Source organism: Stegostoma tigrinum, chromosome 5, assembly GCF_030684315.1.
Source record: "Stegostoma tigrinum isolate sSteTig4 chromosome 5, sSteTig4.hap1, whole genome shotgun sequence".
Taxonomy (NCBI): domain Eukaryota; kingdom Metazoa; phylum Chordata; class Chondrichthyes; order Orectolobiformes; family Stegostomatidae; genus Stegostoma; species Stegostoma tigrinum.
Window position 1 is genome coordinate 57,983,095 of NC_081358.1, and position 26,867 is coordinate 58,009,961.

General features: G+C 40.5%; 1 long non-coding RNA gene across 1 annotated transcript; it reads right to left on the reverse strand.

The window, feature by feature from the left end:
- Positions 1-5,890: 5,890 nt before the first annotated feature.
- Positions 5,891-26,757, reverse strand: LOC125452036 (uncharacterized). Its single transcript, XR_007247443.2, has 2 exons — positions 26,518-26,757; positions 5,891-6,445 (listed from the first exon to the last, which is right to left on the reverse strand). It is a non-coding gene; the product is annotated as an uncharacterized LOC125452036 (long non-coding RNA).
- Between the last annotated feature and the right edge of the window lie 110 nt (positions 26,758-26,867).

Sequence of the window (26,867 nt, forward strand, 5' to 3'; positions counted from 1 at the left end):
TTACCTGGACTTCACTTGAAGTATAATACCCTTGAGGAAGCATAATACTCTTTGTAAATTAACAGCACAAAAACTTCTGTGTCTATGGATGTGATAAATGTATAAAACAGCCAGCTCTAATAAACGTCTGTTGAATCTTTCAGTGGCACATTATCTATATCTAGTTTCCTATGTTACAAAGGAAAACATAAGTATTGTATTCATAGGAATGTTCTGGCTTTCATAGGAATTAAGCATTAGTTGATATCTATATTTTTTATAGCAATTAATGCATGTTACAAATAATAGCTATGCTCACATTAGGAAGATTTCAGGATAGACAGAATTGGCTGGCCAAAGTTTATGAATTCAGGCTTAATTATTCTAATTTCTCTTCTTATGCTATTTTGCCACTTTCGTTATATGAAGATCTACTTTGTCAAAAATATTACCTCATTCAATTAACTGCAATAATTAACTGCTAAATTTCCCATGCTTTATTCATTCCCCAATCTTCCAGCTCCAGGGAAGAAAACTTACCAGAGATACATGAATAACTTTTGCTTCACATCTAAAACAGCAACTGCCTGGAACCCTCTTTACTGAGTAAATATTGTTCATAGAAATCCACTTAAAAGCTAAAAGGATATAAAGTATTTAAGACAAGCCTGGAGAAAGTAAAGCATTTTTAAAGTAATGTAATCCTTATGTACCAAATGTTCTGAAATGAACCGAAGCCTTATTAATTCCAATGCAGCACAATGCAGAACATTTTAATTAGAGGATCTTAGCAGACAATGACAATTATTGGTGTAACCTCCCTTAAAACATTCAAAAATTTTAGGATAATTAGTATTACATAAAAATTTAAAAATTATGAATTAAGTTTTAAATGAAGTCTAGTTTTAACTATTTTTACTTTAAGTGAGTGCCCTTACCTTCGCCAGAATTTACATTTCATATTTCAGGCTAATATGTAATATTTAAATCAACCACTCGATGGCAGCAGCAGCTAACACTTACTTGCCACACAGAATTCCCTTTTGACATGGTTTGGGACTTACTGGAGTAAATTGTTAACTTTCTATACCCTATAGGGGATTGATTTTCTTATGGGTCTTACTGGCTATTTGGATTCATATTGCACAAGAATTCATCAATATTTTTATTTTAAAAGATGCACTTCTACATAAATTGGCGCTTAGCCTTTTTAACCCATGGTGCAACTTTTAGTGATAAATTTGTGCTCTGGGATCCTCTTGTTCCTTTATCCCACCCAGGTCCACACCTTCACAGATAATCAGTGACTTCTCAATTCTTCTTATAAAAATGTGCTACCTGGCATTTATCTGTGTGGAAATAAAATCGGCAATTATTTATCTATTCTATAATCATTGCCTATTTGGTGTCACCAATATCCTCCTGTAATTTATTACAGTCATCCTCAGCACTGGACCACCGCAATTTATCATCGTCCTCAATTTTTGTTTTATTCTGAAGTTCAAATCATTAATACAAATTGTGAATATCAGCACTCCCACCACTGACCCTTAAGGAACACCACTTACACTTCCGCCACTCAGAATAACTTTTTTTTACTCCTATTCCCTGTTTTTAGTCTTGAAACCAGTCAGCAATTCATCCTGTGCCTCTCTGATATTCTCTGACCATATTCATAAGCCTATTATATTACATCTTATTAAATTTTGGAAAATTGTACATCAAATTCTTTACTGAATTATCTACAGTTCTGTTACCTCCCCCCAAAAAAATCACTAAGGCTGGTTTGAGCAAGTCTCTTTCTTCTAAATTCTCTGCTGACTGTTCATTATTAATTATCATTTCTAGTTGTTTTACTGTTCTCTCTATTAGTACTGTTTCCATTATTTTTCCAGCCACTAAAGTTAAAAGAACTGGATTATAATTCCCCGAACACGTCCTGTCCCCTTTTTAACTGTAGGAATCACATTAATGAATCCTTTGGCACGCCAATTAATTTCTAACAAATTATTATATATGTTTACTAAAATCTCAGTTATTTCTTCCTTAGATTCTTTTCAAATACGAACATGCAATCCATCTGCACTGCAGCTTTATCCCATTTGAGCTTATTTAGTTTAAAAGATCCTATTTTTACTTTAAGTGCCTTTACCTCATTGCCCATTTCATCATTCAATGTCATGTCCATCTGTTCTCTATCCCTAATAATGCCATGGTGAAATAATTGTTCAATACTTCTGACATTTGTCATGCTATTTCCCCATTAATTAATGGTCCTCTACCCATCCCAGCTTTATTTATGTATACTGATCTGCCTGTAAAATATTTTACTATTTTCTTTTAGGTACCTAATATTTAATTTCAAAGTTCTCTTTACCTTCCCTTTTATCCCAATAAAAAAACTTCTCCTAATCTGTTCTCATTCTCTCCCTTCTCTGCCTATGTATTTTTTGTATGTCTCCTTTCCAATTCTCATTTCTTTCCCATTATGACTTTATTTATCCATGTACTCACACTAATTATGAGTTTGTTCCTTATTTTGGCAAAATATACTTGCCCTACATTCTGGTGAACACTGATACAAATATGTCTTAATGTTATTCTACATTATTGTTTGTCAACATTGCTGATCATTTTATTTTCTCATTTTAAACTAATCCATCTCAGATTAGATACAGGAATGGTGCCACATTTGTAAATTTGAGCCTTTTATCAAAAAATGGTTCAAAGCTGGAACCAGCAACTAACAAAAGAAGTGACAGATAACAACTGAATGTAATGTAATGTTTTCACGAATAAGGAGTGCATTTGGAGCGGGAAATGCTAGGGATCAGCACCAAACTGCACAGAGACAATATCGATCGGGAGCAGTTAACAACTCCATGAGGATGTGAGGTGGACAGAATGATAAGATGGGTGTACTTTCATGGTAGCTGAAGAGGGATGCCACAAAGTAGGTTAGTGAACACAGGGTAAGGTGAGGATAATATGCACATCAGAAAGTTTAGCAATAAAGTAACATTTCCAAACCAGCTTAGATCATTAAATTGATTCCTGCATCTGGAAATGTAGTAGTATGGCTGCACTTGTTGATTTCCTTGGTCACCTCCAGCTCCACCTTCCACCTTCCCATTGCTAAGAGCAGCTTTCTTCCTCTCATTTGCTGGAGAAGAATATCTCTATGAAGATAAATTGCATTGACCTATATTCCCTGAAGTTTAGAAAAATGATAGGTGATCTCATTAGAGCATATAAAGTTCTTAAAGTTGGCTGGTGTAGAAACAGAGTATGATGAATCTGCAGATGAGCCTCTGAGGTAAGCTGTGATGTAACTGTGACATCAGGAGTCATGTGTTCCTAATCTGCTAATAGGTTAGAAATTGAACAACTCAAAGTGTGCTGGTCTGGAGCCTTACCATCTTATTGAGATTGATGATACTTATAATATAACCAAGATGTCTGGCTTCAGCTTATATGAAAAAAAAACAAAGGACAGTTGGTAGGGTGTAGCACTCCAGTTTGCAATGAGTTATTTTCTGGTTTGGAAGAACTTCGAATCACCCCCAGATCCCTTGTTTTATTTAGGGAATGTGAAATGAAGAAGGCAGTAGGTAGGTGTTTCAAGGCAAAAAAATCTCTTTTCACTTAAAATACAAAAGGTATGTCTGATACAAGAAATATAGGTAAATGCAATCAACAGAGAAATTGACACAATCAACTATACAGAGAGCAGGAATGCTACTAAATACACTATTACCTAGATTAAACACTATTAGAACTTAAAAACAATGGTTTTAATTACAGAAACATTAATCATGCTTCCTACTGTTGGGGTCCCAAAGCACTGTCACCACCTGCCTCTTCACCCTGCTAGCTAGGTTGGAGCTTTGGGTCTTGGGAGTTTTAGGTCATCGCTGAGGAATATGTAGTTTTCAAATATTCCTGGCTAATTCCATTTTCTGTACTTGGAGCCTGGATGATGACTTCAGACTGCAAAGGCTTTTCAGTTTGGGTTGAATCTGTTGATGTGGTGAGGTGCAGCATGGATCTATTGGGTAAGTATTTGGTTTTCTTTCTACTTGGAGACCTGACATTTCACCTCTAGATGTACCTAGGCCATGTGGTGTCAGTTGGGTCATTTGTTTTTTTGAATTTTGTCAGTTCTTGGGTCTGCTGGGTGAGGTCAGTTCCCTGGTTTTGAACAGGCCTGTGATCCAGTGTTAGCTCTAGCTTGGAAGATCATGGAACTGTTAGATTCCTTTAAAAAAAGAGTCTGTGATCTGTTTATATAACTGCTTTATTTCTTATTGTGTGGTTACATAGTTGTAAGTTCAGAGCCTCTGCAGCAACAGCCTTTTCTGTGCCTTTACACATTTTTCTTTTTCTTGATCCTCCCTATAACCACAAGCTGTTCTCCATACCCTCACCATAAGGTCCAGGCCACAATTTATTTGTGACATATGCTCGTGTCTGCATTGAACCAATTTCAACTGGATTTGTAAGTTCCCTTTCTGCATTAGCATTTGCAATTTAACCCTTGTTATGGTGAAACTTAACCTCACAATTTTCAAAATACACCACACATCTGATTCTTGGTAGTGTGGATGAGCAGAGAGATCTATGTCCATGTACATTGATCCCTGAAAGTTGCCACCAAGGTTAATAGGGTTGTTAAAACGCTGTATGTTGTGTTAAGTTTTATTGGCAGAGGGATTGAGTCTCGGAGTCATGATGTCATGTTGCAGCTGTACAGAACTCTGGTGCAGCCGCAGTTAGAGTATTACGTACAGTTCGGTTGTCGCATTATAGAAAAGATGTGGAAGCAGAGGAGATTTACCAAGATGTTGCCTGATATGGAGGGAAGGTCTTATGTGGAAAGGCTGAAGGACTTGAGGCTCTTTTTGTTAAAGAGAAGACAGTTAAGAGGTGACCTAATAGAGACATCCTAAGATGATCAGATAGGGTGGACAGTGAGAGCCTTGGCTAGCACGAAGGGACATAGCTTTAAATTGAGGGGTGATAGATATAGGACCGATGTCAGAGGTAGGTTCTTTACTCAGAGTAGTAAGAGCGTGGAATGGCCTGTCTGCAGCAGTAGTAGACTCGCCAAGTTTAAGGGCATATAAATGGTCATTGGATAAACATATGGATAATAATGGAATAGTGTAGGTTAGATGGGCTTCAGTTTGGTTTCACAGGTCACTGCAACATCGAGGGTTGAAGGGCCTGTACTGCGCTGTAGGGTTCTATGTTCTATGATTCTTCCCCAAACAGAATCACACCAGCAAAGCAAGCTACAATAATATGTGGGTCGCCTAGAGTGTTGAAGAGCAGTAATGTACCGAACTTTAAGCTTCAACGTTTGCTGAATACAACAATTAAACAACATAAACAAGACAAACAGAATAAGAATCACAACAGTAAAAAGTAATATAATCAACTTCCACATCTTGGACTATTGGACCAATTCTTATCAGGGTTCAAGTTCAGTCACTGGTTGCTCATCAATGTCGTACTTGGACTCAAAATTCCCCAGTTCTCTTTTTTTTTGAGGTATATGTATGTCATCATTTTTGCACCCTTTCACGTCAGCTCACTATTATTGTTTTAAGGTCAGTTTCTCTGTGGATTATTCGTCAGTGTCTTATCCTTTAATCTGTGTTCTTGTGCTCTTCGAAACCATACTAATCTCTTTATCAAGTAGGTGCACGTGTCTGAAGCCCAATCCTCAGTGCAATATTTTTACCAAGCATTCACTCATGTTTGTTACTTCTGAGGTAACATACTTTTGCACACTTACTTCAATATCCCAAAACACTCCATGTCACGCATTCCTGAATCATACAGTCTGGATGCCTCGGATAGTGGCTCAATCACCAAGTTCACCCAGGGAAAGACAAGGACACAAACATCATCAAGAGAATTCTATCAGTTTAATACTCTGACAAAAACTTCCACTTCACTAAAGTGTACATTAACTTCAATTGCCATTTCAACATGCTATTCTGATTCATTTTTCCTCTGCCACTACTGTCCATACCGAATTGTTTCATCTCATTCAATTTTGACGTTTAACTATTACCACCTATCTAATTACAGAGGTCTGTAGTACATGGTAAATTACCTTATAATATTTTAAAGCAGAAGTCAAACATTTCTGTTTGATTCAGGCAAAACATACCTTGTTTTTATTCATTCTCTAAGATGAACCATATATTTTAAACTTACTTTATATCTCATTCTAGATGTTTGATATATATGTATGCAAATTTGTCCAAATTTAAAATTCTGTACACTACCCCAAAGTCACTAACAATTTTATGCATTGAAATTACTGAATGTTGCACAATAGTTCTTCAATGCTGAAAATGTTGTCAACAAATGGGCTTGATGGTTTGAGGAAGCCTCATCCATTGTGTTGCAATGCTGGAAGTCTGCAGACAGGTTCAGAAGCTCAAACTCTTATCTGGAAAACAAAAAAGTATCTTCCATTTCACTTTAAGTAGAATTGGTAGTGGTATAAGGGGTGGGATGAAAACTCCCAGATATAATTACATCGACTGTCTCTCTTCTTACTGTACAGAAATAAGTATGCTATAATTGACAAAGGAAAAGCCTACCACCTTTGTCAGATTGTACTCTCCTTTAAAACTCCTTTATCAGTTTTGTGAGATTTTAGAACATACTTCAGAATTTTGTTCAAATGAATTGCATTTCCAAAATTCCAATATTCCTATTTTAGTCGATTCTGCTATAATGCGTGTTTCTTCAATGTGAATTGGTTTTAACACGATTAAAAAATTTAAAACACTATTTGTAGAATGCAAACTTTCTTTACCTATATTGGCTGTAATGTGGTTCTGGGTGAATTGGTTTAAATTGCATGACTTTTGCGTGATTTTCTTATAATGGAAATTCGCATGAGAGTGGAACTATTGGGTTATATCGGAACCAACTGTTCTTGAATACTTTTACGCCAAAGTATGTTTACAATGAGCAAATCTTACCATCTGGAGTTAAATATTTACTTATGTTAAAACACTATTTCAAAGTTCGCTCTGGCCAGAAAATGAAATTCTAATTGGGATAATTTCTAATTCCAAGACAAAAATTTTTACAAAGCATTACGACCCAATTTTTAAATGAATATTTTGTTGCAGATTTTTACTTTACACAACCACTGATAGTTTCCTGAAAGGACATTATATTAACTATACATGTTCCACAGTGATACAAGTACACGTTAATTTTTCAAATTACGATAGATTCCCAAAATGCAAACTAAATTCAAAGGATTCCTGGATCTTGAGCTCCAGGGAACAAATACACAAATATTACACAAGACAATGTTTAACCTCCAATGAACAAAAGTGCATTCAAACCAGACTGTAAAGAGTTAACACTTCAATGAGCACAGTTGCATGCTCGCGCTCTGTCTCTGCTTCTTTTTCCTTTGCAGTCATTCCAGTTGCTCCCAGGTCTTTGCTTTTCTCCTACTCTGACTTCAGTCCTATGCTTACCTTCAAAATGCAGATTATGCATGTCAATTAAAGGTAAACCTGTCAATTCAGCACCAGTGTGCAAAAGACAATATATCTAGGAGTGTCTTCTGCTATTCAGGGGATGTGCCATTACTGCATTCCAGGAATGCCCATTCAGTCAGAGTGCCCAGATGGATAAAATTTCTGTCTTGGAATAGGCTTAGGGCCACCTGCAGCCTCCCTTCTTAATCTTTCAGGTCTTTGCCCACTGTCATTCATGCCCACAGTGTTGTTCCTCTGGTCTGGGTGGTCCTAAGTTTAGATTCCATGCTCCATCCCAAGCAGTTACCCTCTTCAAAGATTTCACCATACGTTCTATGACTAGTCTCCCAATGGGGGACCACAAACTTCAACATTTTTGCTCGTTCAGGTTTTAATTATGTGACAAAGATGGATTTCAGGACACTTCAGGACATAGACACGGAAAAAATCGACAGTGTCTATGTCCCCTGCCAGGCTGGAACATTCTATCCAGATCACCACAAACCTTTTTGCATTGTCTCGTACTTGCTCATTGCCTTTCCGCTGTCATGCTGTGATTTTACTCCAATCGGTTTCAGGTGGGCCGTAATCCTTCAACCAATCCCTAATAGGCTTTTATCCAACATTGGGGTCTTGTCATTTGTCACCTAATTCCTCTCTAACTTCTTAACCAGTTTCCTGCTTGTATTGCCTCCTACCATGATAGACAACACTTGTACTCCATTCATAGGGCGAAAACTGCATATTTTTAAGCTTTTCCAATTCATTCCACGCTTTCATGCTTTCTTTTTTTTGGATCGTCCTTGGACCATCTTTCCACCAGTTTGGGTTGGGGAGGTGTGTGGGCTGCCCATTGTATATATTCATATGTAACTATACACTTGTCACCCTTTGTCTTTTTTTTGTCCTCCATATGGTTCCTGGTCTGTACTGGCTGTAAATTAAATGATTGGTCCTCCTCTTCAGACATACTACAGCTGAGACCATATTCAAAGTTTTTGAGTTCAAATTATTGTTCAATGTATTTCTTTAATTTTTGGAGAATGACAACTTCAGAAATATCAAGTTGAACATTTCCTCCTTTCATTTTTGTGGGGATGACTTGTTTCTTTTCTCCTGTTATTATTTCTTATGACTATCCGTTCCAATAGCACTTGTGCCCAAGTTGTACCTTGATACATATTTCTTTTACTTGATCCTCCTCGAAACCGCAAACTGTCCTGCATACCCTAACCACGAGGTCTGGGCCACAGTCTGTTTGTGACGTACGCTCATGTGTGCTTTGAACTGATTTCAAATGGACTTGCAAGATCCCTTTCTGCATTAGCCTTTACAATTTAGCCCTTGTTGTGCTGTAGCTTAATCACACAATTTTCAAAGTATGGAATGTTCTTGGAATTGATCTTGAAAAATAGATTTTTGAAATGTTATTGGAAAAAGCTGCTGGAATTAGTTGTTAGGATGTTTTCTGGGGATAGCTCCCTCAGATGAGTTCGGGGCCTGCAATTACATTGATTGTTGGGCCCTTTATCTTCATGTCAAATCTGTGTTTTCTGGAGTTCCTTCTGAAATCAGTTGGTTTTCAAATCTTTAAGAGTATGTGTGAATAAATTATCAGTTGAAGCAGAATGCCTGGTATCTCTGTGAAAGGATTTTGATTGAAGTTGAATGCTGGGTATTCTGTAGGCCTCATACTATCAGTGCCAGGTAGCCCAAGGTGTAAAAAACTATCTCCAGCTAGAATCTTGTTAGTGTCATTTGACTGTTCTTTTATAGTGAACTGATATTGCAGGATGAACAATAGTCCCAGCCAGAAATCCCCATTCTGCTGGTTCTGTTGTGTATTTGCTACAGCCTAATGCCAGAGTTTTGCTCAGTATTTTACATGTTGGAAAGGTCCAGGGGCTTAGATGATGAGATATTTTAGATGATGGGGATTTTTGCTTGATCATAAATATGTAAACTGTATGATCAGGATTTTTAGTCATTCATACAAAAGTGTCCAAAACTAATGATCACAATGTCAGTATATAAGAAGTTAACCACTTGGGATTCAGAAAGGAGGATTTTATCTTCTCAAGTGATTTGAAACTTTGGAATTTTCCATCCCAGAGATTTGAGGATGTTCAGTTATTAAAAACATTCAAGGCCGTGGTTGTTAGTTTTTTTTATCTTAGCGGAGTCAAGGGATATGATAATCAAGCAGGTAATTAGTGGTGAGGTGAATGATTAGCCATAATTTACTGAATGACAAGAGCGGACTTAAAAAGTTGAGCAACAGCTCCTCCTCCATTTTACTATGTTCTTACATCTTCATTGCCAACTTTTGCTTTCAGATTTTCTGTTTAGATTAGATTCCCTACAGTGTGGAAACAGGCCCTTCGGCCCAACAAGTCCATACCGCCCCTTGAAGCATCCCACCCAGACCCATCCCCCGATAACCTGCACACCCCTGTACACTATGGGCAATTTAGCATGGCCGATCCACCTAGCCTGCAAGCTTTGCACTCTGGGAGGAAACCAGAGCACCTGGAGGAAACCCATGCAGACACGGGGAGAATGTGCAAATTCCACACAGACAGTCGCCTGAGCCTGGAATTAAACCTGGGTCCCTGGCGCTGTGAGGCTGCAACGCTCACCACTGAACCAATGTGCCGCCCTTATTTGTTGAAACAAATAAGCTGAGTTGTTCCTCAACATACCTAGTGCCACGCATGTGGTGCCATGATGCCAAGTAAAATGCCAATGAGCTTGTTGAGTTCAAAAGTTGCCACCAGACGGGCTAAACTCTCTGCCAAAATCTTCACATGATACTGGACACCCAACTTCTACAGGTTATTATTCAAGCCTAAATTTTAGAAATTGTGCCTTTGTTTTGTGGAGATATATAGGTAGTGTCACGGTGTGTACAGTGGTTGGGTTTATTTTAATGCTATGATAACCACTGCTAATATATGAAGGACCGATCTGCATCAAGACAATAATTGAGGCAAGTCAAACATTGAGTCATGAGTCTATCTTTACAAGATTTGTCTCTGCAAAGCAACACAACTCATCCAAATTCTATTTTTGGATTGGGCCTTGCATTGCTTCTGTTAGGTTTTGTCATGAGTCCATCTCAGGTCTGCTGCCACAGATTCAACACCAGACTGAAAATAACATTGTAAGTGCATTATATTGTTATAGAAAAAGATTCTAAAACTTCTACGAGTTATCTACACAGCATGCAGTTCCCCTGAATTGCCTAGACTACAACATTGTCACAGTCATTGACATTGATAAATGTTGTTGGAGAGAATTCCTCAGGGATGACATCTGTTGCTATCTGGTGGAACTGTTCTAAATCACATAGTGATGTGTGAATGATAAATGAATGATAAAACATATTGACTAGAGCAAAATATTCTGTAAACAGAATGGCTTTAACAATGTGATAATGGGAACTGCAGATGCTGGAAAATCCAAGATAATAAAATGTGAGGCTGGATGAACACAGCAGGCCAAGCAGCATCTCAGGAGCACAAAAGCTGACGTTTCGGGCCTAGACCCTTCATCAGAGAGGGGGATGGGGTGAGGGTTCTGGAATAAATAGGGAGAGAGGGGAAGGTGGACCGAAGATGGGGAGAAAAGAAGATAGGTGGAGAGGAGAGTATAGTTGGGGAGGTAGGGAGGGCATAGGTCAGTCCAGGGAAGACGGACAGGTCAAGGAGGTGGGATGAGGTTAGTAGGTAGGAGATGGAGGTGCGGCTTGGGGTGGGAGGAAGGGATGGGTGAGAGGAAGAACAGGTTAGGGAGGCAGAGACAGGTTGGACTGGTTTTGGGATGCAGTGGGTGGAGGGGAAGAGCTGGGCTGGTTGTGTGGTGCAGTGGGGGGAGGGGACGAACTGGGCTGGTTTTGGGATGTGGTGGGGAAAGGGGAGATTTTGAAGCTGGTGAAGTCCACATTGATACCATTGGGCTGCAGGGTTCCCAAGCGAAATATGAGTTGCTGTTCCTGCAACCTTTGGGTGGCATCATTGTGGCACTGCAGGAGGCCCATGATGGACATGTCATCTAAAGAATGGGAGGGGGAGTGGAAATGGTTCGCGACTGGGAGGTGCAGTTGTTTATTGTGAACCGAGCGGAGGTGTTCTGCAAAGCGGTCCCCAAGCCTCCGCCTGGTTTCCCCAATGTAGTGGAAACCACACCGGGTACAATGGATACAGTATCCCTTCCTCCCATCCCCAGCCGCACCTCCATCTCCTACCTACTAACCTCATCCCACCTCCTTGACCTGTCCGTCTTCCCTGGACTGACCTATCCCCTCCCTACCTCCCCACCTATACTCTCCTCTCCACCTAGCTTCTTTTCTCTCCATCTTCGGTCCGCCTCCCCCTCTCGCCCTATTTACTCCAGAACCCTCACCCCATCCCCCTCTCTGATGAAGGGTCTGGGCCCGAAACGTCAGCTTTCGTGCTCCTGAGATGCTGCTGGGCCTGCTGTGTTCATCCAGCCTCACATTTTATTATCTTGGCTTTAACAATGTGCCTGATTTTAGGATCATATATTTCAAAACGCAGCTAGTATGCTACATTTTGATTATTATTTTGGATGAAACTTTGGATTAGCCGTGAATGAATTGTAAACCGTCTCAGAATCATAAAAAATAAGCACACAGAATACTGGAGAAACTCAACATGTCTCACAGCACCCGTGGAGAGAGAAACTGAGTTAATGTTTCAAACAGGATATAAATCCCCTTCTCAACATTTCTTGGTCTCAAAACATTAACTGCTTCTCTCTCCAAAGTTACTGCTGGACCTCTTGAGTTTTTCCAGCATTCCCTCTGTTTTTCTCAGATTTCCAGCATTCGCAGTATTTACTTTTATCAGAATTATTGGGTATAAGCACAAGCTGAGACCATTTGCCTCATTGTGCCTGTGCTGGTTTTGTTGAGAGCGAGTCAGCTCGCCTCACTTCCTTGCCTTTTCCTCATAGACTTGCAAAATGCTTTCTTCCCTGATTAAATCTCTTTTTAAATTGATGTCTTCTGGTTCTTGCCCCTTTCCGAATGGGAATAATTCTACTCTCTGTTCAGGCAGTTCAAGTTTTCAAAACACCCATCGAAACTCCACAGACTGCTCCTTTACAAATCGTCTCAGTCTAGTCATGGAACCGCAATCTGGATACTACTAGGTCTAATTCCCAGTGAAGATCTGTGGTCAGAGAATCAGCCTGGTCAGCTCTGTGAAGACCCATGTCAGAAACTCATGGCTACAGCTTTTGATCAAATTGCATTTCCCTTCACTTCAAATCAATCTGCTAGCTTGAAATGTGCCATCTGTTCCTTTCAATACTTTTCCTTGGCATCTAGATGAACAAGGCCAGCAAAAAACATGGGGATACCACCACCTTCAAGATCCCTTCAAGCCACTTACCAACTTGACTCAAACACATTCCCTTTCCTTCATTGATTCTGGGTCAAAATGGTGGAAATCCATCCCTGACAGCATCGTTTGCCTACTTACACCAATGGACTGCAGCAATTGAATTCCCATATTTAGACAGTGTTTTTATGTAATTCTGAGTATGATCCTTTCCTGCCTAGCCCAGTTGTATGTGTTTGTACAGAAGGGTGATTTTTATTTAACAGTAGTTAAATCCATGGGTTTTGAAGTCTTCCATATTCCAAAAATCTATTTGCAGGAGCTTCTGACCCTACATAATTCTGATAAAGTAGCATTCACATAAAAAGTTACCATCGGCCTAACGGACCATAAGGCTGCTCTCTAATAAGATAGAAACAGTTGGTGGTGAGTTTAACCTGAGGGTCAACAGGCCTTGGGTGAGGTTTGAAGATGGGAAAGTGGTTACTTCATGGTAGCCTCAGCCAGCGAAGGAACTGCACCTATAAAGTGGATGTCACTCTGCATCAGCAAACCAGCTGTCCAGCCAACTGATCCAACCAACCCTCGAAATATTCCCGTAGCAGTGCACCAGTGCATTGCTTTAGAATTTGCCCTTAAGTTTCTGTCATGGGGCAAGGGCCCATGACCTTCAAACTGAGAGGGAAGTCTGTAACCGATGGTCCATGGTTTTTCTGATTTGAGTGCTGTTCGAAATTTACTATGAAAATTACAATTTACAGATATGCTGAGGAGATATTGGGATAGTGGTAATGGCAGTGCCATCTTAATACATGTAGCCAAGCTAAATAATCTGGAAATATGACTTCATACCCAATCAGGGCAGCTTAGGGGATTTAAACTCAATTAAATAAATCCAGAACATAAATGTATTTTCTATAATAATGACTGCAATAGCTATTATTGATTGCTGTAAAAGCTAACATAATTCATGCATATTCTAACATTTTTGCGATGGTAAAGTCAAGGAAAAAATGCATTCTATGCTGATGATCGTGATTATTTCATTTCCTTGATTACTGTTTATCAATTAAAATGTAGGTAAGCCTCTTAAAATGGTGTTTGATATGGGTGAAAAACACTGGCCCTCAGCAAATTAAAAACACCTGCAGTAATGTACATGTTATAACACACCTCCAAGACAGGTGGAACCTTGAGCCAGGCCTTGTCAATCAAAGATAAGGACACTTCCACTATACCCACTGCTCAGCCACACAATATGGAGAGGAGAAGCTACCATCAACTTCACTGTGTCTAATTATACAACCCATTGAGGCCAGCAGAGGAAGACAGCCCCAATTAATAAGAAGCAGCTGGAAAAGGCACATCACAGCAAAGGGTGAACAGAGACCCACAGGTTTCAGGATGACCAGCAAAGTCTAGAGCACTTCCTTCCACAGTTCAATATAACAAGCAGCCACACTGACAAATCAAAGTACTGCTTAAAATAACAAAGTGTGGAGCTGGATGAACACAGCAGGCCAAGCAGCATCTCAGGAGCACAAAAGCTGACGTTTCGGGCCTAGGCCCTTCATCAGAGAGGGGGATGGGGAGAGGGAACTGGAATAAATAGGGAGAGAGGGGAAGGCGGACCGAAGATGGAGAGAAAAGAAGATAGGTGGAGAGGAGAGTATAGGTGGGGAGGTAGGGAGGGGATAGGTCAGTCCAGGGAAGATGGACAGGTCAAGGAGGCGGTATGAGGTTAGTAGATAGGAAATGGAGGTGCGGCTTGAGGTGGGAGGAAGGGATGGGTGAGAGGAAGAACAGGTTAGGGAAGCAGAGACAGGCTGGGCTGGTTTTGGGATGCAGTGGGGGGAGGGGAAGAACTAGGCTGGTTTTGGGATGCAGTAGGGGAAAGGGAGATTTTGAAGCTTGTGAAGTCCACGTTGATACCATTAGGCTGCAGGGTTCCCAAACGGAATATGAGTTGCTGTTCCTGCAACCTTCGGGTGGCATCATTGTGGCACTGCAGGAGGCCCATGATGGACATGTCGTCTGAGGAATGGGAGGGGAGTTGAAATGGTTCGCAACTGGGAGGTGTAGTTGTTTGTTGCGAACCGAGCGGAGGTGTTCTTCAAAGCGGTCCCCAAGCCTCCTCTTGGTTTCCCCAATGTAGAGGAAGCCACACCGGGTGCAATGGATACAATATACCACATTGTTAGATATGCAGGTGAACATCTGTTTGATACGGAAGGTCATCCTGGGGCCTGGAATGGGGGTGAGGGAGGAGGTGTGGGGGCAAGTGTAGCACTTCCTGCGGTTGCAGGGGAAGGTGCTGGGTGTGGTGGGGTTGGAGGGGAGTGTGGAGCGGACAAGGGAGTCGCGGTAGACCACTCTCTCCCTTCATCAGAGAGGTCTTGGTCTGAATCGTCAGCTTTTGTGCTCCTGAGATGCTGCTTTGCCTGCTGTGTTCATCCAGCTTCACACTTTATTATCTTTGATTCTCCAGCATCTGCAGTACCCATTATCCCTGTAGCCAGATTGATGGTGCTTCGACTGGCTCTGGGGCACAGAGGGAAAGGGTATACAGGACCTTAGTGACAGGAGACTTGATAATTAGGGGGACAAATGGGAGATTCTGTGGCCACAAATAGGAATTCAGGATGGTGTGTTTCCTTCTGGGTTGCAGGATTCAGGATGTCTGAGTGGCTGCAGAACATTCTCAAAGGGGGAGGAGCTGAGCACCCAGAAGTCATTGTGCACTTTGACACAAATGACATAGGTAGAAATAGGGAAGAGATCCTGTGAGGTGATTGTAGGAAAACTGTTAAACCTGGACCTCAACGGTAGTAATCTCTGGATTACCAGTGCCACATGCTAGTGAGGGTAAGAACAGGAGGATGTGGCAGATGAATGCATGGCTAAAGATTTGGTGCAGGGGGCAGATTCCTGGATCATTGGGATCATTTCTGGGACAGAGGAGCCTGTTCAAGAGAGACAAGTTGCAACTGAACTGGAGGGGGACCAATATCCTGGTGAGCAGATTTGCTAGCGCTATAAGGGCGGGTTTAAATTAAATTGGCAAGGGGTTGGGATCCTCAAAAACAGGAAGACATGTGCGATGCTGGAAGGAGGAATCAGAAATAGCAACTTTGAAGAGACAGTTCAGGCTAGAATAGGACAGGGAGCGAGGATTGCCTGTTGGATTAAATTCTATCTATTTCAATGCAAGAGGGCTGACAAGCAAGGCTGATGAACTCAGGGTGTGGATAGGTATATGGTACTGGGATATTATAGCCATTACAGAAACATGCTTAAGAGAGGGACAGGACTGGCACATTAATGTGCCAGGGTATAGGTGCTTTGGTCAGGACAAAGGTGGAGGAAGAAGAGGAGGGCTGCTGCATTTTTGATTAAGGGAAGTATCACAGCATTAGTCAGAGACAAAATAACTGAGAGATCATCCCATGGGGCTTTGTGGGTGAAGCTAATAAATACGAGGGGGATGGTGAAGTTATTGGGATTGTATTAGATGCCCCAAATAGTCAATGGGAATTAGAGAAAAAAAAATGCAGGGAGAAAGGGGAGATTTGCAGGAGCAATAGAGTTGTCATGGTAGGGGATTTTAATTTTCCAAATATAGACTGGGACTGCCAGAGAGTTAAGGCCTTAGATGGGATGGAATTTAAATGTGTTCAGGAAAATTTCCTCAAGCAGTATACAGAGGGCCCTAATCAGGAAGTGTCAAAACGCAACCAGTTCTTGGGAAATAGGGCAGTACAGGTGACTGAGGTGCCAGTCGGGGAGCACTTTGGGACCAGAGACCATAGTTCTATTATTAAAATAGTTATGGAGAAGGATAAAACTGGTCCACAGGTTCAAGCTCGAAATTGGAGCAAGGCGAATTTTGATGGAATTAGCAGGATTTTGCGGGGGTTGTTTGGAATAGTTCGTTTGCAGGCAAAGGGACCTTTGGCAAGTGGGAGTCCTTTCAAAGTGCCATTGCCTGATTTCAAGAACCCGTTCCAGTGAGACCGATGGGCAAGTTGGCAGGAGCAGGGAACCTTGAATGACAAGTGATATCAAGGCTTTGACCAGAAATAAGGTCAAGGCACGGTTTAGGTACAGGCAGCTGGGATCAAGGAAATCCATACAGTATATAGGTGACACATGAAATTACTAAAAAAGGAAACCAGGATGGTGAAAGGGGGCATGAGATAGGTTTGGCTGAGAAGATTAGGGTGAATCCAAAGAGATAAGATCTTAAGTATATTAAAGGAAAAAGATTCTCTATAGAGAGAATAGGACCCCTCAAGGACTAAAGTGGACCCCTCAAGGACTAAAGTGGACAAATATGTGTGGAACTGCAGGAGAAGGGTGAAGTCCTCAATGAATATTTCTGCTCTGTTTACTGTAGAGAAGGCATGAAGACTTGGGAACTTGGGAAAGTTAGTGGCGATAACTTGAGGACAGTCCATATCACTGTAGAGGAGGTGTTGTACATATTAGAACGTGTGAAGATGGATATTTCTCCTGGTCCTAACTGGATATATCCAAGAACTCTGCAATGGGCTAGAGAAGAAATTACAGGGGTCCTGACTGATATACTTGCATCATTGTAAACCATGGGTGAGGTCCTTTAAGACTGGAGGGTAATGAATGTTGTGCCATTATTCAAGAAAGGCCTGCAAAGAACAACCTGTAAACACAACATCTGTGGTGTGTAAATTATTTGAGAAGATACTGAGAGATGAAATATACGTGCATTTGGAAAGACAAGGTTTAATTAGAAGTAGTCAGCATGGCTTTGTGCGTGGGACATCATGCCTCACAAAGTTGTTTGATGAAGGGACCAGGAAGGCTGATGAGGGCAGGTTGATGGATGTAGTCTGAATGGATTCCAGTAAAGCCTTTGATAAGGTTCTACGTGGAAAGCTGCTCAGGGCGGTTGGATCACATGGAATCCAGAGACAGGTGGAAAATTGGATACACAATTGGCTTGATGGTTGGAAGCAGAGAAGTAATAGTGAAAGGATGCTTGTCAGACTGAAGGCCTGTGACTATTGGTGTGCCTCCGGGATCGGTGCTGGACCCATTGCTGTTGATTTGGATGAGAATGTACAAGGTTTGATTTGTAAGCCTGCAGATGACACTAAAATAGACAGTATCATGGATAGTGATGAGGGTTAACAGAAATTGCAGCAGGATCTTGATTGGCAGGGAAGTGGGCCAAAAAATGGCAAATGGAGTTTAATATAGATAAGTGTGAGGTGTTGCATTTTGGAAAGTCACATTAAGGTAGGAGTTCCATGGTGAATGGTCGGGTTAAAAGGAGTGTATTGGAACAGAGGGACCTTGGAGTTCAGCTACACAGTTCTCTGAAAGTGGGGTCACAGGTAGACAGTCAATGAAGAAGGCTTTGGCACTCTGGCCTTCATCAGCACTGAGTATATAAGTTGGGAAGTTATGTTGCAGTTGTACAGGATGTTGGTGAGGCTGCACTTGAAGCATTGCGTTCAGTTCGGTCGCCTTGCCATAGGAAGAGTGTTATTGAACTGGAAAGAGTACAAAAAAAAATTATAAGGATGTTTCCAGGAGTCAAGCAACTGAGTTACAGGGAGAGGTTGGGCAAGCTAGGACTTCTTTCTTTAGAGCACAGGATACTGAGGGGGATCTTGCAGAAGTGTATAAGATCATAGAGGCATGGATAGGGTGAATGCACGTAGTCTTTCTCCCAGGGTTAGAGTATCAAGGACTAGAGGGCATCATTTTAAGGTAAGAGGGGAAAGAATATGTGGGAACCTGAGGGGGCAACATTTTTACACTGAGTGGTATGCATATGGAATGAGTTGCTCGCAGAAGTGCTTGAGGCAGGCGTGTTAATAACATTTAAAAGGCCAATAGACAAATACGTAGACAGGAAAGTTTTAGAAGGATATGGGTCAAGTGGAGGAAAATGGGGTTAGCGTGATGGACATATTGGTCAGCATAGACCAGTTTGGGCCAAAAAGTCTGTCTCCGTGTTGTAGGACCCTATGACTAGATGACTCTGAGAAGCACCAGGAATACTGTGACCAATTCTGAAGACACATTAAGATAGATATATTAATATTAGAGAGAGCGGAGTGTAGATTTATTAAAATGAAACCTGAACAAGAATTAAGTTATGTGGATAGATTAAACAAACCACCAGTGTGCCCTGGAACTTGAACTATTGATTAGTTACTCAATCAACATTTTCATCTTACTAATGAAAATTGATCAGAATAGGAGATAAACTATTCACAAATCTGGGGAACATCAGATTAAGAGACATAATCTAGAAGTTAGAGCCAGACCTTTCAAGACTGAAACAGGGGCAGCATGGCGGTTCAGTGGTTAGCACTGCTGCCTCACAGCATCAGGAACCCAAGTTTGATTGCATCCTTGGGCAAATGTCTTTGTAGAATCTGCACATTCTCCCCATGTCTACTTGGGTTTCCTATGGGTGCTTTGGTTTTCTCATATGCAGGTTAGGAAGATTGGCCATGCTAAATTGTCTATAGCATCAAGGGATTTGCAGGCTAGGTGGATTAGCTGTGAGAAATCCGAGGCTATAGAGATAGGGTAGGTTTGGTTGGGATGCTCTGGAGGGTCTGTGTAGACTCAATGAGCTGAATAGTCTGGAGCTGAATGAACACAGCAGGCCAAGCAGCATCTTAGGAGCAGAAAAGCTGACGTTTCGGGCTTACATCCTGCATCTGATGAAGGGTCTAGGCCCGAAACATCAGCTTTTGTGCTCCTAAGATGCTGCTGGGTCTGTTGTGTTCATCCAGCTCCACACTTTGTTATCTCAGATTCTCCAGCATCTGCAGGTTCCATTATCTCTGAGCTGAATATTCTGCTTCCACGCTGTAGGGGATTTACCAAGGAACCCTATCCATATAAAAAGTATGGAAGGAGTTTGGAATTCTCATCCACAAGTGGCAATTGCTCCTGAAGCAATTGTTCATTATAAATTTGAGAGATTATTTTTGTTCAACAAATATATTCAGGCAAAAGCAGCAGGTAAATGGAATTGGGTCACAAATCATTCATGATTTCATGGAACAAAACAAGAGGCTCGAGGGGATAAATCATCTCTTTGCTGAGTTCAAAAACTGACAGCCTTTTGGAAAACATGAGTCTAATGTTCCACATTTGGTGCATTTGTACTAAAATTGCAAAATACCTTAAAATGTCAAGTTTTCACTGAACATTGTTCAAGTAAATATTCAGTTAAAGCATACTTATTGTAACTGCCTGCAATATGTCTGACACATATTGAAGTCAGTGCACGTGGATGGTGTAAAGTTGCTATGACCACACCTATGTCTAATGAATGATTTCTATTCTGTTGGTGGTGATAATTTACATTTAGTATGTCCTTATGGCAATTCTGTCTTTGCTGGTTGTATACTTCACTAACTTTTGTCTTTCATAACATTTTGATTTAAAAAAATAACAAAAGTAAACACATCATCTATGCTGTTCCAATGTTAATCAATTTTTATTTTGATTTGCCTGTTCTTGCTTTAGCACATTAAGTTTAAACTTCTTTCTTCATTACTATGTTTTAGCCTGTGGCATTATTTCTCTGCCTTATATCACATTTTATTATTTTCTTTGCTTATTTCTCCAGTCACCAACAGGGCAATCAATAACTGTTGAATTATACCTTATTAAGTTGGGATTATAATATATGCTTCAATGCATCTGTTCTGAAATGGTTTTATTCCAAAATATTGAAATACAGGAGCTGGCGCAAATGCTTGTCATGTTTGTGTCTTAAAGAAGTATTTCTCATATCAGAGCTCCCCATATATCAGACCTGCTTTCTCAACTGTAAGGTTAGTCAAACTTTGCAAAGGTTAAGATACATACCTATATTTGAGCAACACTTTAGTGATTTTATTTTACAACTGAAGTGATTCTTTGATTACTTAAGTGGCCTGGTATGACAGATGAAATATGATTCCATTTTTGATCCAGTTCAGAAGCTTTATCTGTTTAACAGTACCAGCTCAACAACTAAAGAGTTGAAATTCTCCAACATATTTGTTTCCTTAAAGCCAAACTTTGTGAGTTAATGGTAACCAATAATTGAAATTGCCATAGAAGCTGTCGTGGTTAATGTTAACTGTGCTGTTGCTCTATTCTGTTTTTCTTAACGGCCTTCCTGATTGCAACCAATGCAGAATGCTACAAAATGAAAATCACTGTATCCAGGGAAAACTACAATTCATTATTCATTTTAACAGGTGATGAAAAGCAATTCTTTGAGTCTTCTTCAAGTATCCTTGAGACTATAATGAACACTATGCTGCTGTATATTGGTTATCTGAATATATTGCTCAGGAATTCCACAGTGATTCTCATAATATTATTAAATTCTACATTATAGATATTTTTATCTTTTCAGACATGTATGACACACCTTTGGAGCCGTTCGGACTTGAACTAAAAGAAACATTAAAAAAGAGAATGACTGGGCCATTTCGCTCTTTGATCCTTCTCTGCCATTCATTATTATTGTGGCTAATCATCCAAGTGTTTCTCCTTTCCCCCTAATATCCATTAACTGTTTAGCCCCAAGTAGTTTATGTTGTATCCTTAGATTATAAACCTTGATTCTGGACTTCAGTGTCATCAGGAACATGCCGCCTTGCATCTACCCTGCCTGGTCCTTTTAGAATCTTAGTTTTCTCTGAGGACTTCCACCTCACCACCCCCCAACCCCACCCAAACCCCAAGTTCTTCCGAAATCCAGCAAATATAATCCCAACTAATTCAACCGCTCCCCATATGCCAGACCTGCTTTCTCAAGAGTAAGGTTAGTCAAACTTTGCAAAGGTTAAGATACATACTTGTATTTGCGCAACATTTTAGTGATCTTTTTACAGAATGCTACTATCATGCAAATTAAACACGAATAAACATGTTTTCTTCTGCTGGAGTATTTTAACAGCACTCCAGTTTGAAATGTGTCTAATGAATATAGTGGAAATGTCTGTAGATGCATGTGAAAAACAACTGATCAACGCTTAAATAGCATCTAAAGTGTACTTCCAGTGCTTGTTCATACTCGTTTATTACATATTTGCTGAAGTATAGCTACATTATTCTCTTTTCAATCTGTTAAATTTTAGTCTCATCAACATTGGGTCCAGCAATTCAGTTTACGTTACTGATCCCTTCCATATTTTTCCTTCCTTTTGAATTGATAGTGATTTTAAAAGAAATATTTGGAATGGCAAGGCAAAAACTTTACTTTCTCAGAGATCCGCTGCATCACGCAAATTGACGTTCAATTATAACACAGTGTGGATCTGGAGGAACACAGCGGGCCAGGCATCATCAGAGGAGTAGGAAAGATAACATTTCGGGTCGGGACTCTTCATCAAAAATGGTCCTTTCCTACTCCTCTGATGCTGCCTGGCCCGCTGTGTTCCTCCAGATCCACGCTGTGTTATCCCTGACTCCAGCATCAGCAGTTTTTAATATCTCTGGGTGAGGTTCAATTGTTACCTTTCATTAATTTAGGTGAATTTGTTCAGGATAATGTAGATCTCTGTTCCTGAGAAAAAGAGAAAGATTCCCACTTACCGCTAAGAGCTAGCACCATACTTACAGTATGCTTAAGTCCATGGACTAGTTCCAGTACCCCGGAGAAAACAGGCTGGGTTTCTGATCACTGATGGAGACTAACGACGAGCTAGAGCTCAAAATCATAAATATCTACAGTGTAATGTTTCTGCCTCCAGTTGATTTTGCAACAAGCATTGGGATCTGGAAGCTAAAAATCCACTATAATAATTGTTCAGTTCTCTGGGCAATTGGCAATAACTTAAAGGGCTGTCAGTGATTGTTCTCATGTATGTATACCATAAGAAAGAAATATTAGTCCAGTGCAGGCATGGAGCTAGGCCGTTTTAGCGTCATAGAATTCAAGCAAAATCACTGAGGGAGCTGCTGAGGTTTTGAGGAACCACTGAATGTGTGAAGGAGACATGGAAGAAATTCTGTGGGGACTGAAGCACCTGAGGTGGGAAGCGATCCAAGAGGGGCAGAGCAGAGCTCCCAGGAAGCTCTTCACTTCTGAAGACAAGGAGGACAAACATGTAAATAGGGCTATGAATCCAGTGAGGTGGGGGGGGGGGGTGTGGGAAATGCACAGAAATGGGGAGTAGATCATAAAGAGCTACTCTCTCAGCAAGAACAAACAAGTGGTTCTGAGGTGCACAGAGGTATTGGATGATTTTGTCAACATCACAAAATTGGGCAAACACCCCATCCTGATTCTTACCAACCTCACCCTGTCCTGCCTGTAGGCTTGCTGGGGCATAGCACAATAAATTCCATCTCATATCTTCCTTTATCATTGTTAGAAAGTGAGAGTTCTGCTCATCAGAAATAGTTATATCATTTGGTGAGTGTTAATGGAATATATACTGATTAACCCCTGTGTAAGGAACATTAACATTTGGCACAGGAAAAATTATCCCCATTATTAGTTTTAAAATTTGGGTTGAGAATGCAAAATAGACTCTCAAATCAAATTCAAATCCAAATATAAAAGTTAAAGCCATATCTTCTAAATTCTTGCAGGTTGAGATTGACAGACAAAGACATGACAAGTGCATGTCATCTCTTAGTTTAATAGAGATTTAATTAAAAGATAAAAGGTCCTAATTAAAATTACACAACCGGGACCCTGGTTCAATTCCATCCTTGGGCAACTGTCTGTGTGGACTTTGCACGTTCTTCCCGTTTCTGCACGGGTTTTCTCTAGTTTCCTTCTGCATTCCAGAGATATGTGGGTTAGGTAGAATGGCCATGCTAAACTGCACATAAAGTCCAGAAGGATTCTATAAGTGCTTTGAATGTTTACACACAAATTATTTCAGATTTTAAAAGATACTAATTAGTATGGAAATTGATGAATTGATTTAATTTAACTTAATTAATCTGTCACTATTTTAATGCATATGGCCAAGCATCTATTGGCAAAATGACATGTTAGCATGCCATACCACAATTATACTATTCCACATTTCAAACTTGGCTTATTTGTGATGACCGACCGCAGATCTGAACCCTTGTTCTCTCTCCACAAATGCTGCCTAATGTGGTAAAATTAAATGTTGCCTTTGAGAATGATGTTCTAAAGTCTGAATCTTAAATGAAGCCAGTTGCATAGGTATGAAGGGTTAATTACCCAAATTCAACAATGAATGAAATTGGACTACAGATGCTAATTGTGGACATTTTAAGAAATATTTCATAATTCTTAATGAATAAATATACCATTTAAGAAACAAAATGCCTGTGGGGAAAGTTGTTTGTCTGTAACTATGTAAATCAGTTAAGTTTACAGGAGTTTTATTGCCAAGAATAATAGTTAACCTGAGGATTGGAATAGCTTTAGAAAATAGTGAACGATGATTAAACATTGATCAGGAGAGTGAAGTAAATATGAAAGCAGATCCTAAGAGGTTCACAAATTTGTACAAAGGAAAAATATTTGAAATAGAGTTAGGATTCACGTTAAGTAAAGTAAGCTGTGGTCCCTAACAGACTGAAAGAGAAGAAACTATAATGAGTAATGGGATATTTAACAATTTGTTTGGTGCCTATGTTTATTTTAGAGGGTACAAAATTGCATCAGATATCTAGGGAACCAAGGCTGTGTTGAAGTTGAGGAACTTAAGAGTAGAGAAAAATACTAGAGAAAATAATAGGACTAAAAACTAACATTCCCTGCATACTAATATTATACAAGATCTATTCATCCTGTTCAAACCCCATAAACAGGAACCTAGCACGAACAGTATTCTTAGGGTCAGGAACCCAAATTCAAAATAACGTGATTTTGAAGAACTTCAGTTCAGTAAAAATGACTGTAAGTACTCTAGAGGGTTGCTGACACTGTTACATTGTTGTTCATTCAAGAGTTATAAAAAGTTTAGGAGCTGCAGTTGTGGCACCATTGGACCTATAACGTAACAGAGATTAGGAATAGATACTGTGGAGAAGTCAAGGTTTGTGTGATGCCTTATGCCAACTTGGAGACTAATATGGCACTGAGAGAGACAAAGGACTATCTGACAGATTAGTCAATGCAAGCAACATTTCAATATGGATAACCATTGATGTTCACTTGTATATCATCCCATCAAACTTTTCCTCTGGCTCGGATTATAGAATACAGTCATGACTTCACCTTCCACTATATCTTGGTCTAGTTATAGCATGCCCAGTGACTCATCACATGTTTACTCCATCTCTAAAATAATTTTTAAAATCCATGTTTGTCTATTTCTGAGTTGGTGGCTTCTTGATTTTTCTCCTGATGCTGTGCAGCTGGACAGCTAACAGTCTTCCATTGTCTGAAGGTAAAAAATCACAAGGAACAAGTAGGGAAAGTAGGGTGGATACAGGAGGTCCATTGTCACTGTAGCCTTCTTGTTACGGCAGATAGCAGGATAAGGAATGTACTGCAGCTTGAGAAGGGACTTAAGGCAGGACAACACTATTATCCTCAGTGTGGATGCTGGATTTGACAGGCCCAATCACTATGTCAAATTAGTTTCTGTATGGGGCTCGAGAATACGCAGTCATCCTTGTTTCCCAATGATCTGCTGTGCTTTCTTCTACTTTGTGTCACCTCGTCTTGAGAGGAATGTTAGTGATAATATTGTAGACATGCTTGCTGAGCCTGTGGGTTTGTTTGCAAACATTTTGTCACCCTGCTAGGTAACACATTAAATTCGACACTGCGTACAATGTGTTTGTCGATGGAGTTCCATTTGGAATACCAGGCCTCCAGGAATTCCCTGACATGTCTCTGTTTGGCATGGCTTGTGTCTTGTCCCAGTCAAATTCGTGTCCCTCATTGCCCGTGTATAGTTAGACAAGTGAGAATTGGTCATGTCTTTTGGTGGCTATTTGGTGTTCATGTATCAGCGCAGTCGATTTTCTTCTGGTTTGGCCTATGTAGTGTTTCTCACAGTACATGCATGGTATTTTGTAGATTACTCCAGTTTTAACAGTTTTGGGTATGGGATCCTTTACGTTCATCAATAACTGTCATAGGGTGTCACTACACACAGACACTGAGGGACACTGATTCGACTGGGACAATGCGTTAATAGTCACACAAGCCAAACAGAGACACACCAAGGAATTCCTGGAGGCCTGGTACACTGACCAGAACTCCATCAACAAACACACTGAATTAGACCCTGTGTACAAACCACTGAAAAACAGGACCGGAAGTAATGCCAACCACGGAAGTAAACCGAGGCACATAACTAACAAGTGGGGCAGAACACCGATGCTTCACCAGACGCCACTAACGATGTTACCTAGCAGGGTGACACAATGTTTGCAACCAAACCCATCGGTTTGGCGAGCAAGCCTACAGCCTCATCAACAACCTGAGCTACAAATCTTCTCTTAAACTTTAAATGTCAGTGATGTTTTTGGGTCATAGAAATGTAGAAACTAGGTGCAGAATAGGTCACTTGACACTTGGAGCCTACTTCTATATGATCATGGCTGGTCTGTCTCAACAGATAGACCCACTTGCTCTCCATACGCCTTCATGCTTTAAAATTTACAAAAAAATTACCAACAGCTTTCTTAAATACCTTCTGGTTAAGACGGCGGCAGAGGAAGACGCTTCAGCTGAACCCCTTCTGCTCACCAGCAACTTTTCTACATTCTTTCTTTTTGCCTCTTGCTGAAGTTTTTCTTTCCCCCACCCACCACTAACTTTTTACTTCTTTAAAGTAGCTTATCCGGAGGGAATGGAGAACAAAATCCAAGACCAGCCAGCAGGGGAGGTGAGGCACGACCGGAGCCCGATGCGGGGAACAGGCTGAGTGCAGATCAAGTCCCGGAAGCGAGTTGTGGCTGGCGCAGGATCAGACTGAGCGCAGGCTGGCCAGCAGTTGAGTCCTGGGTTTCGAGTTACGGGACAGAGTTCAAAGCTTGGAGG